The sequence below is a fragment of the Corvus hawaiiensis genome, chromosome 15, assembly GCF_020740725.1.
Source record: "Corvus hawaiiensis isolate bCorHaw1 chromosome 15, bCorHaw1.pri.cur, whole genome shotgun sequence".
NCBI classification, from domain to species: Eukaryota; Metazoa; Chordata; class Aves; order Passeriformes; family Corvidae; genus Corvus; species Corvus hawaiiensis.
The window spans coordinates 13,283,118-13,298,264 of NC_063227.1; positions in this window are offsets into that span (position 1 = coordinate 13,283,118).

Sequence of the window (15,147 nt, forward strand, 5' to 3'; positions counted from 1 at the left end):
TTTTATGTGAGCAAACACAACTTGACTCTTCAATCCCCATAAAAATCTGCCATGAACTGCTCAGGAAAAAAAAAAAGATTAAGCGTCTCAATTATAGGCTCTCTGAAAGTGCTAGTGTGGCAAAGTGACTATGTTTTTTAAACTAATCACCACTGGTCAAAGGAACTTGCAACATTTTCCTATCAGTGTGTCAGAAATGCTTCTCCCATTTTACCAACAGAAGCAGAGGCAAAACTCACCCCAGCAGCTGATGGCTGAATTCACTGCCTCAGCTACATGCCATTTACTTCTGAACTGCAATTCACTATTTCATCTACTAGTGGAACAAAATCTTGTCTCAAAGGGAGTTGGTTGAGCAGTAAGATTATATGATGTCAGGAGGTTATATTTCTATTACATTACAGATTTCACAAAACAATGACCTTATTATGGTAAATCATGTCCCCAGAGAACACTTGAGCTGTTCTCTGGGAGGCTTGAAGTTACACAGGCAATAGAGCACAAGTGCATTCTGCAAGAAGAGAAAATTTGCCATCCTCCCCCCTGACCTAACAATTAAAAACTGGTTTCCATGGCAGATGGAGAGATAAGGTATGTATGGATAATCACTCATAAAATCAAGCAAACTATAAGGTAAACCATATCAGTTCTTGATTCTAACCAGGACCTCTCAGACCACTCAGGATACTGCTCAGGTCAAAATCTGACTTTGTCAAGACATTGAAAATGTAAGCTTAAAAAGCAAAACATGATCAGCAAACCTAGATTTTTGATGTTTAGAAAGAATAGCACATTCAATAACTTTTAACCAACGAAAACCTTTCCTTCCTAGGCAGCAATGACTGTTGAAACTCTCCATCTCTTGAAGCGTTAAAATTCAAAGCAAGTGTGATAGAGCACTGGGAAAAGTCATTAGGGAAGAGCTTGCAATCCTGGAATAACAATGAATCTGTTATGAATGTATTGTGATGTTGGCTTTTCTCATGTTACATAATGTTAGATAAACTACCTAGGTTCTGTAATGTAATACATGATATAGAATGTCTATTGTTTATGTAGTCAATTTAGAAAAGATAGGCAGAGAAAGTCTTCACATTCCTGGAGTATCTTATCAGAGAAAAAGAAAACCAGAAACCAGAGAGAAGAATTTATGGAGGGAGCAGAGACAGAATGGAGCCAAGGAGGAAGATAAGGCTGATGGGATGATACACAGAAACTCCAAAGAATTTATGAATCATGCATGATTGTGATGAATATGCAATAAGAGACGTACTTTTAAAGACAATCTTTTGGATGTAGAGGTGTGCCTTTGGCTCTCTGTCAAAGCACCCGGCCGTAATACCCTTTTTGCTATTGTCTCCTAATTGTCCCTTTTATTAAACTTCTTTTAAAATTTTACGAAGAGTGAACCTTGTTTTTCACAATTGGTGGCCCGTACAGGAAAAAGGTCTGAGGTCTCCCAGGGAACCCAGAGCGGGGGGGGCGCCCCCACCCGCTTTTGGCGGCCTTGCTTTGTGTTTCCTGGCGTGCGTTGGGGGGTTTGCAGGTCAAACACGTGGAGGACAAGAGAGGAGACAATAAAGCAAAAAGAAAGGAAAGAAAAGGCTCCCTAAGATACCGTGGTAGTTAAACACGTAAAAATCTTGTGCACGAAGACTCAGAGAAAGGTGAGTATTTTTTTCTTTCCTCTTTTTATTGGGGGGAGAGCAGATACGGGGGATGAAAGTGTATGTATGAGACATGGGCTGGTTACCCCCAGACCTGCAAAGCGAGTGAGGAGCTTCTGAGGCTGCATTTCCGCTCTCCCGTGAGGGAAGCAGTCAGTAAAGAGGCAAAACGAAAAATAAAAGGAGTGAAAGAACCCCCGGTTTAACTGGGAATGGGTTTCAGGGGAGGGATTGGATCCCTTGAAGAAAGGGGGCCAAGAGTTTCCTAGTACAAATCACGAGGAAATGAGACAAAAAGTAAGAAAGCCTCTAAAAATTTGCCAGGTTGAGGATTAATCCAAGAAATTCGGGTTTAATTCTGCCAAGGTGAGGATTGAATCCAAGAAATTTGGGTTTTGAGACTGCCGGATTGAGGATTAAATCCAAGAAATCCGGGCTTAATTCTGCCAAGTTGAGGATTGAATCCAAGAAATTTGGGTTTTGAGACTGCCGGATTGAGGATTAAATCCAAGAAATCCGGGCTTAATTCTGCCAAGTTGAGGATTGAATCCAAGAAATTTGGGTTTTGAGACTGCCGGATTGAGGATTAAATCCAAGAAATCCGGGCTTAATTCTGCCAAGTTGAGGATTGAATCCAAGAAATTTGGGTTTTAATACTACCGCAGGCCTGGTTCCTACGGTGTATCACCGTGTCCCACAGCCATAGGGAGGAGGAGGAGAGAAGATCCAACAGGCAGGAATTGTGCAGCAAGATTGATTTATTTAATTATTTTACAAACCTTTTATAGACATTTTTCTTCATAGTCTAATTGGACAAAGGACCAGCCACCCCTTGGGGGTGATTGGCCAAAATCCTAAAACATCCATTATCAAAGTATTTTTCTACTATACCATAAACAAGACTTTTCAAGGTTGCAGGTGGCTTGGTTGTTTACATTCCCTGCTATCTCTTCTGTGAGAGAGAAAAGTCTCTCACGGACTTAGAAAATAACAAAAAATTCCTCACTAACAGCATTTTTGTACCTACATTTTAAGACTGCTGAATTGAGGATTGAATCCAAGAAATTTGGGTTTTAAGACTGCTGAATTAAGGATTGAATCCAAGAAATTTGGGCCCAATTCTGCTAAGTTGAGGACTGGATCCAAGAAATTTGGGTTTTAAGACTGCCAGATTGAGGATTAAATCCAAGATATTCGGGCTTAATTCTGCTAAATTGAAGATTAATCCAAGAAATTTGGGTTTTGAGACTGTCAAATTGAGGATTGGATCCAAGAAATTTGGGTTTAATTCTGCTAAGTTGAGGATTAATCCAAGAAGCCTGGAACATTGGGCCCATGGGTGAATATTAGCCAACCATTTAAAATTAAAAGGTGCCTTAATCTTGTGTGGTTGTGACTGATAGTGTTTGAGAAAGAGATATTGGAACAATAAAAAGGAGTGAGTGAGAATGAATGAATGAAAATGTATGTGATAGAAATGTTAAACCCTGAAGTATAACTTTATTTTTTTGGAGGGAGGCATATTGTATTAAGAGGAGGGAACTTTGGTATTTCTAGGTGAGGAAAGGGGAAAGGGAAGGTGGGGTCTGGATTGGTTAAAAAACGTGGGAAACAAAGGCCTGGGAAAGGTAGATAAGAATCTGAGAAAATGGGACATAAAACCAGTAAGCAAGAATCAGGAAATAAAAAAAGGAATAGAGGCGTGCCAGCAGAGATACCCCAGGAAAGCCCTCTGGGAGTTAAGTTAGCTAACTGGAATACTAACCCAAGTACAAGAAAAAAGAGCAAAGTCAAAATGATACAGTTTTGTATGTTTGATTAGGCCGAAAAGGAAATAAGATCTGACCATGTTTTCTGGCCCAGGTATGGCTCTTTTGAAGTTTGGATCTGTCAGGCTTTACAAGTATTTGTAAATTCAAAAGAATCCTTTAACACAGAAGAAGGCAAATACGCTTCATGCTGGGTGGGAAACATAGAGCCTAAGGGGATAAGAATTTTTAAGTTTTCAGAGACCTCAGCAAAGAAGCAAAGGGAAAACAAGAAAGAGAAGGGCTAAGACCCCCTGGAAGCATCGCCCCCTCCATTCCCACTTGCCCCCCCAAGCCCAGGCTCCTGTTGTGCCACTCGCAGCTGCACTGCCAGTCTTGGGGCCCAAGGTCCCACCCGTCCTGGCTCTTATGGCACCACCCACGGCTCCACCACTTGTCCCAGCGGCAGCAGCTCTGCCGGTAGCCCCGGTGTTCCCGCTGACCCCTTCAGCCCCTGCAGGTCCTGTGGCAGCCCAGCCTGCTGCATTTGGTGTCCCCCCCCGTCCCTAGTCTGGGTATCTGTTCCGCGGCAGCCCAGCCCACCGCTTTCGGTGTCCCGCCCATCCCTAGTCCAGGTATCTGTTCCATGGCAGCCCAGCCCGCCGCTTCTGGGGTTCCCCCTGCCCTTGCCCCTGCCCCAGCGGCGGCCCCAGTCCCGGCTCCGGCTCCAGATCCGATGTCCGCGGCCATTCCACCAGGCCCTGCCCCCGCTGTGTGGTCTGCCATGGCTCCATTGAACCTGGCTTCGGTCCCGCGGGCCACGCTGGGTCCGCCGGCAGCACAGAGTCCTGCCGCCATGACTGCTGTGGACCGTGTACAGAGTCCACACTAAACTCTGGTATCCACCGGAAGAACTTGTCCCCTTGGCGTTCCAGTGGCAGCCCCCGCCTACGCCCCCCACCACTCCTGGAGGAATCCGTTTCGGAGAGGACTCCCACCTCCTACCCCACTCCCTTGCCGGCACCGTTCCCAACGGCCGCTTCTGCTGTTCTCTTAAGGAGGAAGCAACACACCAAAGTATGGGGAGCTCAGTTACAGAACAGCCCTCTCCTGACACCCCCCAAGACAGGAAAGAAGTATCATAAGAGAAAAAGGACACAAGAATTGGGATGGGGAAGTCCGTTTGTTCCCTTTAAGGGAAGTTCCAATGGGAGCTGGGGGAACAGGATTTGTAAATGTCCCCCTCACTTCTTCGGAGGTTAGAGATTTTAAAAGAGAGATCAAAGAACTATTAGACAATCCTATGGGTACAGCTGAACAATCAGATCAATTTTTAGGTCCAAACATTTTCACTTGGGAAGAGATGCAAGCAATAATGAAAATATTATTTTCTCAAGAGGAACGAGAAATGATTAAAGTTGCGGGTATGAGAATCTGGGAAAGAGAAAACCACCAGGGACCACCAGAAGACCAAAACTTGCTATTGACACCCACTGCTTGGAATCACAATGAAGAGGCTAGGCGAAGGAATATGAAAGATTACCGTAATTTAACAATCAAAGGAATAAAAGAGGCAGCACCTTGAAGGCAGAATTTAAAAAGGGCTTTTGAAGGGCAACAGGGAAAGGAAGAGTCTCCAACTGAATGGTTAGAGAGACTTAGGAGAAATATGAAACAATTTTCTGGGATAGATCCCGAGACAGTAGCTGGGCAGGCTCTACTAAAAGTCACTTTTGTCACTCATGCTTGGCCAGATATTAGGAAGAAACTAGAAAAATTGGAAGACTGGCACGAAAGATCATTAAATGATTTATTAAAAGAGGCTCAAAAAGTTTATGTCAGGAGAGATGAAGAAAAAGCCAAAGAAGCAGCAAAAATTATGGTAGCCACTATGAGAGAAAGTAACTTTCAAAGGAATCTGAAGTCCCTGGATACCACTCCTAGAAATTCGGGCTTTAGAAAAGGGGAAAAGGGAAAAAACCAGGAACTCAGTACAAACAAAAACTCAGGAGCATTCTAAAATTCTGCTTGCTATTACTGTGGAGAAATAGGTCCAGACGAGGAATAGGGATGTCACCAGCTCTATTTTCTAGGGGACAAATACCATCTAGAGCCTGTGATAACTTTAAAAGTTGGCCCCCAGGAGGAGCAGTTAGAATTTGTGGTTGATACAGGGGCTGAAAAAACTTAGTGAATACTCCAAAAGGTTGTAGTATAAGTAAAGATACCGTAAAAGTTACAGGGGCAAAAGGAGAAAGTTTTACAGTTCCTGTCATAAAAGATGTGGTAATAGAAGGGAAAACTAGAATTTGGATGGAGGATGTTTTATTAGTCCCTGGGGCAGGTAGCAATTTATTAGGGAGGGATTTACAGGTGGAGTTGGGAATAGGAGTTATACCAGAAGAAGGGAAAATGACAGCTAAAATTTTAAAACTTGGTCAAGAAGATGAAAAGAAAATTAACAAGGAAGTTTGGGCTGGGGAAGGGAATAGGGGAGGACTGGATATTGACCCCATAAGGGTCACGATTGAGAAAGAAGAATGTCCCATACATGTACGTCAGTACCCTATATCCTTAGAAGGACGAGAAGGCTTGAAACTAGTAATAGAAAGACTAATAAAGGATGGGACATTAGAATCTTGTATGTCTCCTCATAACATCCCTATTCTACCAATAAAAAAGCCTGATGGGACTTATAGATTAGTTCAAGACTTACGGGAAGTTAGTAAGAGGACTCGGGCTCGTTATCCTACGCAAACCTTATACTCTCCTAAGTAAAGTCCCACCCCAGCATCAGTGGTTTAGTGTAGTGGATTTAAAAGGTGCTTTCTGGACCTGCCCACTGGCTGAAGAAAGCCGAGATATTTTCGCCTTTGAATGGGAGGATCCAAATACCAGGAAAAAGCAGCAACTAAGATGGACAAGATTACCACAGGGATTTACAGAATCACCAAACCTATTTGGACAAGCTTTAGAAACAATATTACAAGCTTTCCCTACTCCACCAGAAATACAAATCATCCAGTATGTGGATGACCTCTTATTATCTGGGGAAGCTGAAAGTGAAGTCGGGGAAGCTGAAAGTGAAGTCAGGGAAGCAACGATAAAACTTCTGAATTTTCTTGGAGAAAAAGGGGTTAAGAGTATCAAAAGGGAAACTGCAATTTGTAGAATCAGAAGTAAAATATCTTGGTCACTTAATAAACAAGGGAAGTCGAAAATTAAACCCTGAGAGAATGGAAGGGATTCTATCCCTTCCCCCTCCCTCTTCAAAGAGAGAAATTAGAAAGCTACTTGGATTATTGGGATATTGTAGACTATGGATTGAAGGATATACACAAGCTGTAAAATTTCTGTATGAAAAGTTGACAGAAGGAGATGATACAAAATGGACCAAAGAGGATAATGGTAAATTAGAGGAATTGAAATTAAAACTCGCCTCAGTACCAGCTTTAAGCTTACCCTCATTAGAAAAACCCTTTCATCTGTATGTGAACGTGGAAAGTGGAGTAGCTCATGGAGTTCTAGTTCAGGAGTGGGGAGGAGTGAAGAGACCAATAGCTTACTTGTCAAAGATGTTAGATCCAGTAAGCCATGGCTGGCCAATATGTATTCAAGCTATAGCAGCTAACGCAACTGGGGGCTTGTTATCACAAGCCTCGGCATGCCCTCGGGCAGAGGGGACGCAGCGTTAGCCTCCACAGCGTCCTCACTGGATGACTTTGTGGGATCGGTGCGAGATAGATGCATGCGCTGGCTCCTCTTCAGAGGAAGCACGTCGGGTGGCCGCTGATTTAGGCCTGCGTCAGACTGGAAGCAAAGAAGGCGAGAGGGGCCTCTGGTGTGGGTTCCAGCAGGTTTATTTGCAGGAGGGTCCAGGGACCAGCAAAAGGCCCTGAGAAGCACAGCACACAACCTTTTATGGGGGGGGTGGAGCAAGGCGGGGAAAGGGAAAACAACCAGTGGGGTACAGGCAGAGGGGAGGATACAATTTTTCAGAACCAATGGGGAAAACAGGGAGGCGGGAGTCATAACAGGGAACCAATTAACAACTAAAAAAGAGAGAACTTTCTGGAACGGGGGAGGCAACTTAGGATTGGGAGCCACCCAGGGGGAGGTAACCTAGACCTCAGTGATCTCTTCTGGTCCGCCTTCCGACCCACTGTCCTGGGTGGGGAAATCCACCCAGTGGATGGCCCTGGTTTGAGTGACATTTGCTGGTCTCAGCCCAAGAGTAGGCTGAGCCACCCCAACATCTTCCCCTTTTTTATTATATTGAAAAGGAAGGGAGGATTTAAGGAATTCTAAAATTAAATACTTAAAAATAGGAAGGGCTAATAAAATTAGGAAAATTGTGAGCAAAATCCATAAAAGGTCTTTTATGACTGATGGGACCCAGCTGCTGAAGCTCCATGTGGATGAAGGGGAGGTGGAAGCAGAAAATAAATTGCTGAACCAGTCTTTGCTTTCCACTTGTAGATTCTGTACTTGCTGTTGTATTTCATGTATCTTGGCCTGGATGGAATTGCCTTCGGTGGACAGGTCCATACAACAGAGTCCCTCAAATTCCTCGCAGCCGTGACCATGGGCGAGAAGAAGGAAATCAATCGCTGCTCGATTTTGCAGCGTTGCCTGCCTTGTTTTCTCTTCCTCAGATAATAGTTTGCTGAGGGCGGAGGATGTGGCTCGGGCGTTTTTTCCAAGCCAACAAGAAATTTGCTCAAGCTCCCCAAGTGCTTTGGCTGCCGCCACCTATGGCAGGAAAATTGAGACCACAACCCATTTGGAGTGAGGCCAATTAACAACCAAACCATCACAATCATGTGACATTTTTTGAATTGATCGTTTGGATCGTGCCTGATTAACAGATTGATGCCATTTGAGGAGCTGAGCCCTGTCTGGGGTAAGGGTGGTCAGTCGCCCCAAGGTACAGGGACCCCCGGTAAGGCAGGGCGGGATTCCGTTCCACGCTCGGTCCCCACAGATCAAAACCAATCCATCCGGCAACACCTTGTTGTGGCCAATGGATGTGGAAACCGACAGGGCCATTTTTTGGCACCAGCCCTTTTTATAGATTTTATTGTAAGGGCTAACTTGGAACTGGTGCCTTGGCTCGTTGTAATGGGAATTGAAGCAGTAAGCTGCTCCAGCAGACCCCTGCAGATGTAACTCTTGGGGCGCTGAGATGTCTGTCGGGAGTTTCCACATCCATCGGTCCCAATGGTGGGGCTGGAGGATATGTGTATCGTGGGTGTAAGCAACAAACTTCTCAGTGTGCAAGGGAATGCCAATAAGGCAGGTCGACACTGGATCCTTCATCCCGCCCATGCCTAGACACAGCCCAGATTGATTGAGGGCTTGTGCTAGGGTCACCCACACGTTGTGTTGTGGCTGCAGGATGATCCACGCTTTGCTTTGCTGGTGTTGGCCTGGGAGAAGTTGCAGCAGTAGATAATAAAGCAACACATGGGTCACCATCCTGTAAGGGGCTTTAACTCAAGAAAAGCAGAACAACATATAAATGAGATAAACAGAACAATCATGCGGTTATGGTTCCCTTAGACTCCCCCTCTTTCAAACAAAATGAAGGGCCACTTAGGGGAGGGAAACACATCAGGGAAGGTGGGAAAGGGAATGTTTGTCCTTGCAGCCTGGGAGGAGAATTTCTTGTTTATTCAGGAGGTCTTGTTTCTCCTCCTTTTCCAGGCAGTTGCTACTGTGTTCTCAGGCTGCTTTGGTTTTGATGTCTTTGTTAAAAAAAGTTTGATCCACTTCCCAGGGATCCATTTAGGTCCTTCTGGGGTGGATACACATCCATATCCTCTACCCCAGGTGACTAAGGGGTACGGGCTGCGTATTTGCAGCGTGTCTGGGTCTTTTACCAAGACATTGGGTCTTTCAGTTAGCTTAGCCTTGGTTGAGTTTGTAAAGTGCCTTAAAATAGGGGGGTTCGGTTCTTCATAGGAGCAGTTTAAAAAATTTGAAGTGAAGAGTGCTTTGGCGAGTCTTAAAACCGGGGGCATTAGTCTCATTGCCTCCTTTCTGCTGTTCAAGCAGTCTTTTCAACGTCTGGTGTTTGCGCTCAACGATTGACTGGCCCGTAGGAGAATGGGGGATACTGGTGACATGTTCCACATCCCATTCATCAAAGAATCTTTTCATTTCTGCAGATGTAGATGCTGGGCCATTATCTGTTTTTATTTTTTTCAGTGTCCTCAACACAGCAAAGGCTTGAACCAGGTGGTTGGTGACGTCTTTTGCTCTTTCCCCACGGTGGGCTGAGGCGAAGGTCGCACCAGAAAAGGTGCCTACTGATGCATGCACATATTTTTGGCGACCAAACTGGGGGAAATGGGTAACATCCATCTGCCGTACCTCACAACTGCTGAGGCCTCGAGGATTAACTCCTTGGCCTAATGATGGTAACTGATATTTCTGGCAGTTAAGGCATGTCACCACAATTGTCTTTGCCTGGTCTTTGTTGAGGTGGAACATCTGGACGAGGGCTGGAGCATTTTGATGGAATGTGGCATGGCTCAACTGGGCTTGCTGGAATCTATTAGGTAAATTTGCCATCTCAATAGGCATGGCTAGTGCATCAGCTCTCCGATTCCCCTCTGCAATGAATCCTGGCAGATCAGTGTGTGATCTCACATGCATCACATAAAAGGGTTGCTTTCGGTGGGAGACAGTTTGGATCAGCTTTGAAAGCAAGTTGTAGATTTTTGGATTCGCCACCTCTCTGAGCGATGCTCTTTCTGCTCTAGACACCACTCCTGCTACATATGCTGAATCTGTTATCAAATTAAATGGTTCATTGAACCGCTCAAATGCTCTGACCACTGCAGCAAGCTCTGCAACTTGCGGTGATCCTTTGACTACCTGCACGTCAGACTCTCACTTCTAGCCACTCTTCTCCGGACAGGGGACAGAATGCGAGTGACATACCACTGGCAGATGGTGGGTGAGTTTTCATGCCTTGCGGCGGAACTCGCCAGTGGTAGCACCGCATGGGAGCCTCTTGGTTGATGGAAGGCACCGAGAAGGCAAACCGGAGTGCATCGTCTGGATGTAGGGGGATCTGGAAGAAGCAGTCCTTGATGCCTATGACTCCCTAGCTTCCACTGCCTAGGGAGCATAGAGGGTGATGGCATTCCGGGCTGCAGGGGTCCCATGACCTCAATGACCTCATTAATTTTTCGCAGGTCATGAAGGAGTCTCCACTTGTCTGTCCCCGGCTTCCGGATCACAAAGACCGGGGAGTTCCAAGCGCTTTTGGAAGGTTCGATGTTCCCCTTCCTCAGCTGCTCCTCCACGAGTGCAGTGAGTGCTCTCAATTGGTGTCTTTTCAAAGGCCACTGGTCCACCCAGACCCTTTTGTCGGTGAGCCAATTCAATTTCTGAGTGGGGCACTCCACAGTGACCCCTACTAAAAATCCCGGGGTTGCGATGGGATTTCAACCCGGGCTCCCCACTGGGACATGAGATCCCTGCCCAACAATGTAAACCCAGAGTCAATAACATGGACGGACTGTTGCAATCCGCCCCTCTGGGCCCTCAATCTGGACAAGCGTCCTGCTTCTCTGGGCAGCTACGGATCCTCTCACACCCGTAACAATACCTTCTGCTGGTTGCAGCTCCCAACATGACGGCCAGTTGCTGGAGGCAATGACCGTCACGTCTGCCTTCATGTCCATCATTCCTGCTAGGCTGATGTCCGAGCCCTGGCATGAAATCTTGCAGCTTAGCATCGGCTTATTACTTACCACCTCAGCCCAGAGGATAGATGGGTTGTAGTTTTCTGGTGAACTTCTAGGCATGAGGATGGCCTGGGTGAGAACCTGGCCAGCTGCGAGAAAGAAAGGTGGGTTAATACATTGTATGTTAATTGTAAAGAGTCCTTGTGACCCTACTTGGATGATCTCTGGTGTTATTGAGATCTCTGGTGGTGTGTGTGTGGTGTCTCCCACAATGAATAAACAGCAGTCTTCCAGTCCTTCGCGACTCACGAGGACCCGTTGAGGTGTGATAGAGTCCATTGTGGTTGCAGTGGCAGTAGTCACAGTTTTTCTGGTCGTGGCTTCTTTATTTATGTCATCACGCGGGGCCGCAGATCCGCGCTGAGTCCTGTTTCCCAGCTGTACCTCCATGGGAGTGGGCAATACTACTTGCCCTGGGGAAACAGCTCGGGAACTTCGATTAATCGGGGCTGGAGCTCTGCAGTTCCAGGCCATATGTCCTGGTTTGCCACATCTGTGACAAATCCAGTTTCTGTTTGTTGTCCTCCTGTCCTGAGGTGCCGTTGCCTGAGTGGCACCCACAGCTCCCACCACATTCCCCCTTGTTTTTAAATTTGGTTGGCCAATTGGAACTAAGGTTGTACAATGTCGAATCATTTGCTTTAGCGTTGGTGGAGGATCAAGTGGGAGGGTCATAATCACTCTTTTACAGGTTCATTTGCATTAGCTTTCGCTATTTGAGTGATTATGTTTTCTCTAATTCTTGTATCTTCCACTTGCTTCTCCACCACTAATTTCAATTTGTCAACGAGGTCTATAAATGGCTCATTTGGAAGTTGCTGAATTTCAGTATAATTTAGTTGAGGCGCCGATTTAGGGGGCATCATCAAAAATGCTTGCTCCGCCACATGCTTAACAGCATTCAAGACCGGCTCTGGGGTGTTTCAGGCCTGGTCTTGTGGCTTGGCAAGCAACCCCTCACCGGTAAGGTGGTCCATGGAAACCCCTGCGTTATTAGGGTCTTGCAACAGGATTGGGAGGACCTCTCTTAGTTGCCTTCCCACCCGTCATCCCACATCTCGAATTCGGCCAGAGAAAGCAAGCAGGAAAAAATGCTTTGGAGGTCTGCTGGGACCAACACTGTATTAGTGAGGGTGTCCCGCAGGAGATTCCAGAAATATGAACTCTCCCTCCCAAACTCCTTCTGGGCTTTACAAAGTTCTTTGACCCCAGAAGGGTCAAAGGGTTTCCAAGTGGGGTTGCCGCCAGCTTGGTTATGAGTAACCGGAGTGGCGAAGGGACTGGAGGAGGCTTCCGGCTCCGGTTTCAAAATGGCGTCAGTTCCGGTTTCCACAGCATGGGAACCGGAAGACGAGGCGTGGGAACCAGAAGGCCCCTCCCAGTAGGCGGGGGCTGAGGACAAAGAGGAGTGGCCATGGGAAAGATGGGGACTCCCGACGCAGGGGGCGGTACCCGACGCTAAGGGGGAGCTCACAGCCGTCACGTCATGAGGGGTGGAGACAGGAAAGGGTTAGGAGGAGGGAGGAGAAAAGGGTTGTGGGAAGGAGAAGGGAAAAAGGTGGGCTGTGCCATGCGGTCCCCTCCATTTTGGGGGAAGGCAGGAACAGCAGGGAAAGGGGACAAAATGGTGGACGAAGAAAAGTCTTCGCCGCCATTTTGAGGGCAATAAAACTGGGAACCACTTTTAGGACGAACAACTGGGGAAGACGGCATAGGAGAGCGGGTTTGGGTAGAAGCCGAAACAGCTTGGCCAGGGCTATTTTGACAGGGTGGCTGAGAGGATCGAGGAGGGTCAGGGAGATGGTGGCAACCCTGTGCCTCTGGGCATTTTACACCTCCCGATCTTCTCAGCGACGGGGTAGTGGAATGAGGAACACGAGGAACACAAGGGGAGGAAGGAGGGACTTGGGAAGAACTGGGGAGAACTTGGGGCCTTTCTTTTATTTTCCTATTGGCTTTGTGTGTATCTCTCAAAGCCCAGACCACATAGAGAAACTTCTCTCCAGAGGAATCTCCCCGTTGGTTTAATTCCAGTATTTTGTCTCCCACAAATTGCCAAAACATGGCAGACTTCAAATTAACAAGGAACATCTGGGGAAAATAAAAGAAGAGCCACTTAACAAACTTTTTCAAAATCCCCTTTGGTAACTTTAACCCACCACTCTTCAGGGATTCCCCAACTTGGAGATAAACCTCTCGCTGAGGCTGGGAAAGCTTAGCTCCCATCTTAAATCTCAGCGTCAACTTCACCCACCACCTGCAAAAAGGAGAAACTAAAGGTAATTTCCCAGGGGCCGGGAACCACAAAAATACTCACACACACGGGAAGAAGACACAGGCATCCAGTCCTGGAAATAAAAAGGCACGGTGGGGTCCTCCGAGTCAGGCTGCTCTCCCGGCAGGAGTTGGCAGCCTCCTCTCGGAGTGCAACTCTTAAAACAGAGTGCGCTGCCAGGAGAGGCGTCGGTGGCTCTGAATCGCTGACACTCACAGCCCCCTGGCAGAGAGGATGATGCAGGAACGCATGTGTGTGAGTCATTCGGGTGCCAACCTAAAGCAATTGGGGGCTTGTTATCACAAGCCTCGGCGTGCCCTCGGGCAGAGGGGACGCAGCGTTAGCCTCCACAGTGTCCTCGCTGGATGACTTTGTGGGATTGGTGCGAGATAGATGCATGCGCTGGCTCCTCTTCAGAGGAAGCACGTCGGGTGGCCGCTGATTTAGGCCTGCATCAGGCTGGAAGCAAAGAAGGCAAGAGGGGCCTCTGGTGTGGGTTCCAGCAGGTTTATTTGCAGGAGGGTCCAGGGACCAGCAAAAAGCCCTGAGAAGCACAGCACACAACCTTTTATGGGGGGGGTGGAGCAAGGCGGGGAAAGGGAAAACAACCAGTGGGGTACAGGCAGAGGGGAGGATACAATTTTTCAGAACCAATGGGGAAAACAGGGAGGCGGGAGTCATAACAGGGAACCAATTAACAACTAAGAAAGGGAGAACTTTCTGGAACGGGGGAGGCAACTTAGGATTGGGAGCCACCCAGGGGGAGGTAACCTAGACCTCAGTGATCTCTTCTGGTCCGCCTTCCGACCCACTGTCCTGGGTGGGGAAATCCACCCAGTGGATGGCCCTGGTTTGAGTGACATTTGCTGGTCTCAGCCCAAGAGTAGGCTGAGCCACCCCAACAAGCAGCTATTGCAATCTTGGTAGAAGAAAGTCGTAAGTTTACTTTTGGGAGCAAGCTAATAGTGTCCACACCTCATGCAGTTCGAAATGTGCTAAACCAGAAAGCTGAAAAATGGTTAGCAGACTCTAGGATGCTAAAATATGAAGCAATTCTGATAGACACTAGAAGTGAGCAAGAGTCTGAATCCAGCTCAATTTTTATATGGAGAGCCAAAAGATAACTTAACACATAGCTGCTTAGAAATTATCCAATACCAAAGTTCGAGAAGATCTCAAGGAACAAGCCCTTTCAGAAGGAGAAATAATATATGTAGATGGTTCTTCCAGATGTGTACAAGGAAAAAGAATGTCAGGGTATGCTTTAGTTGATGGGGGGACTATGCAAACCATTGAAAAAGGAAAATTACCCTCAAACTTGTCAGCTCAGACTTGTGAATTATATGCCCTAAAAAGGGCACTGGAATATTTAGCACACAAGAAGGGAACTGTATACACTGATTCAAGGTACGCTTTTGGAGTAGTACATACCTTTGAAAAAATTTGGGAAGAAAGGGGATTACTTAATTCAAAGGGAAAGGGATTGATACATAAAGGACTTATTTTAGAAGTTTTAGAGGCATTAAAATTACCTGAAGAGATAGCTGTAGTACATATTAAAAGACACCGAAAAGGAATGACCTTAGAAATAAGATGAAATAATTTGTCAGATCAAGAAGCTAAGGATGCTGCAGAAGACGGGATAAAAAAGGTTATGCTAATTTTGACCTCAAAGAATGAAAAATTGGAGACTCCAG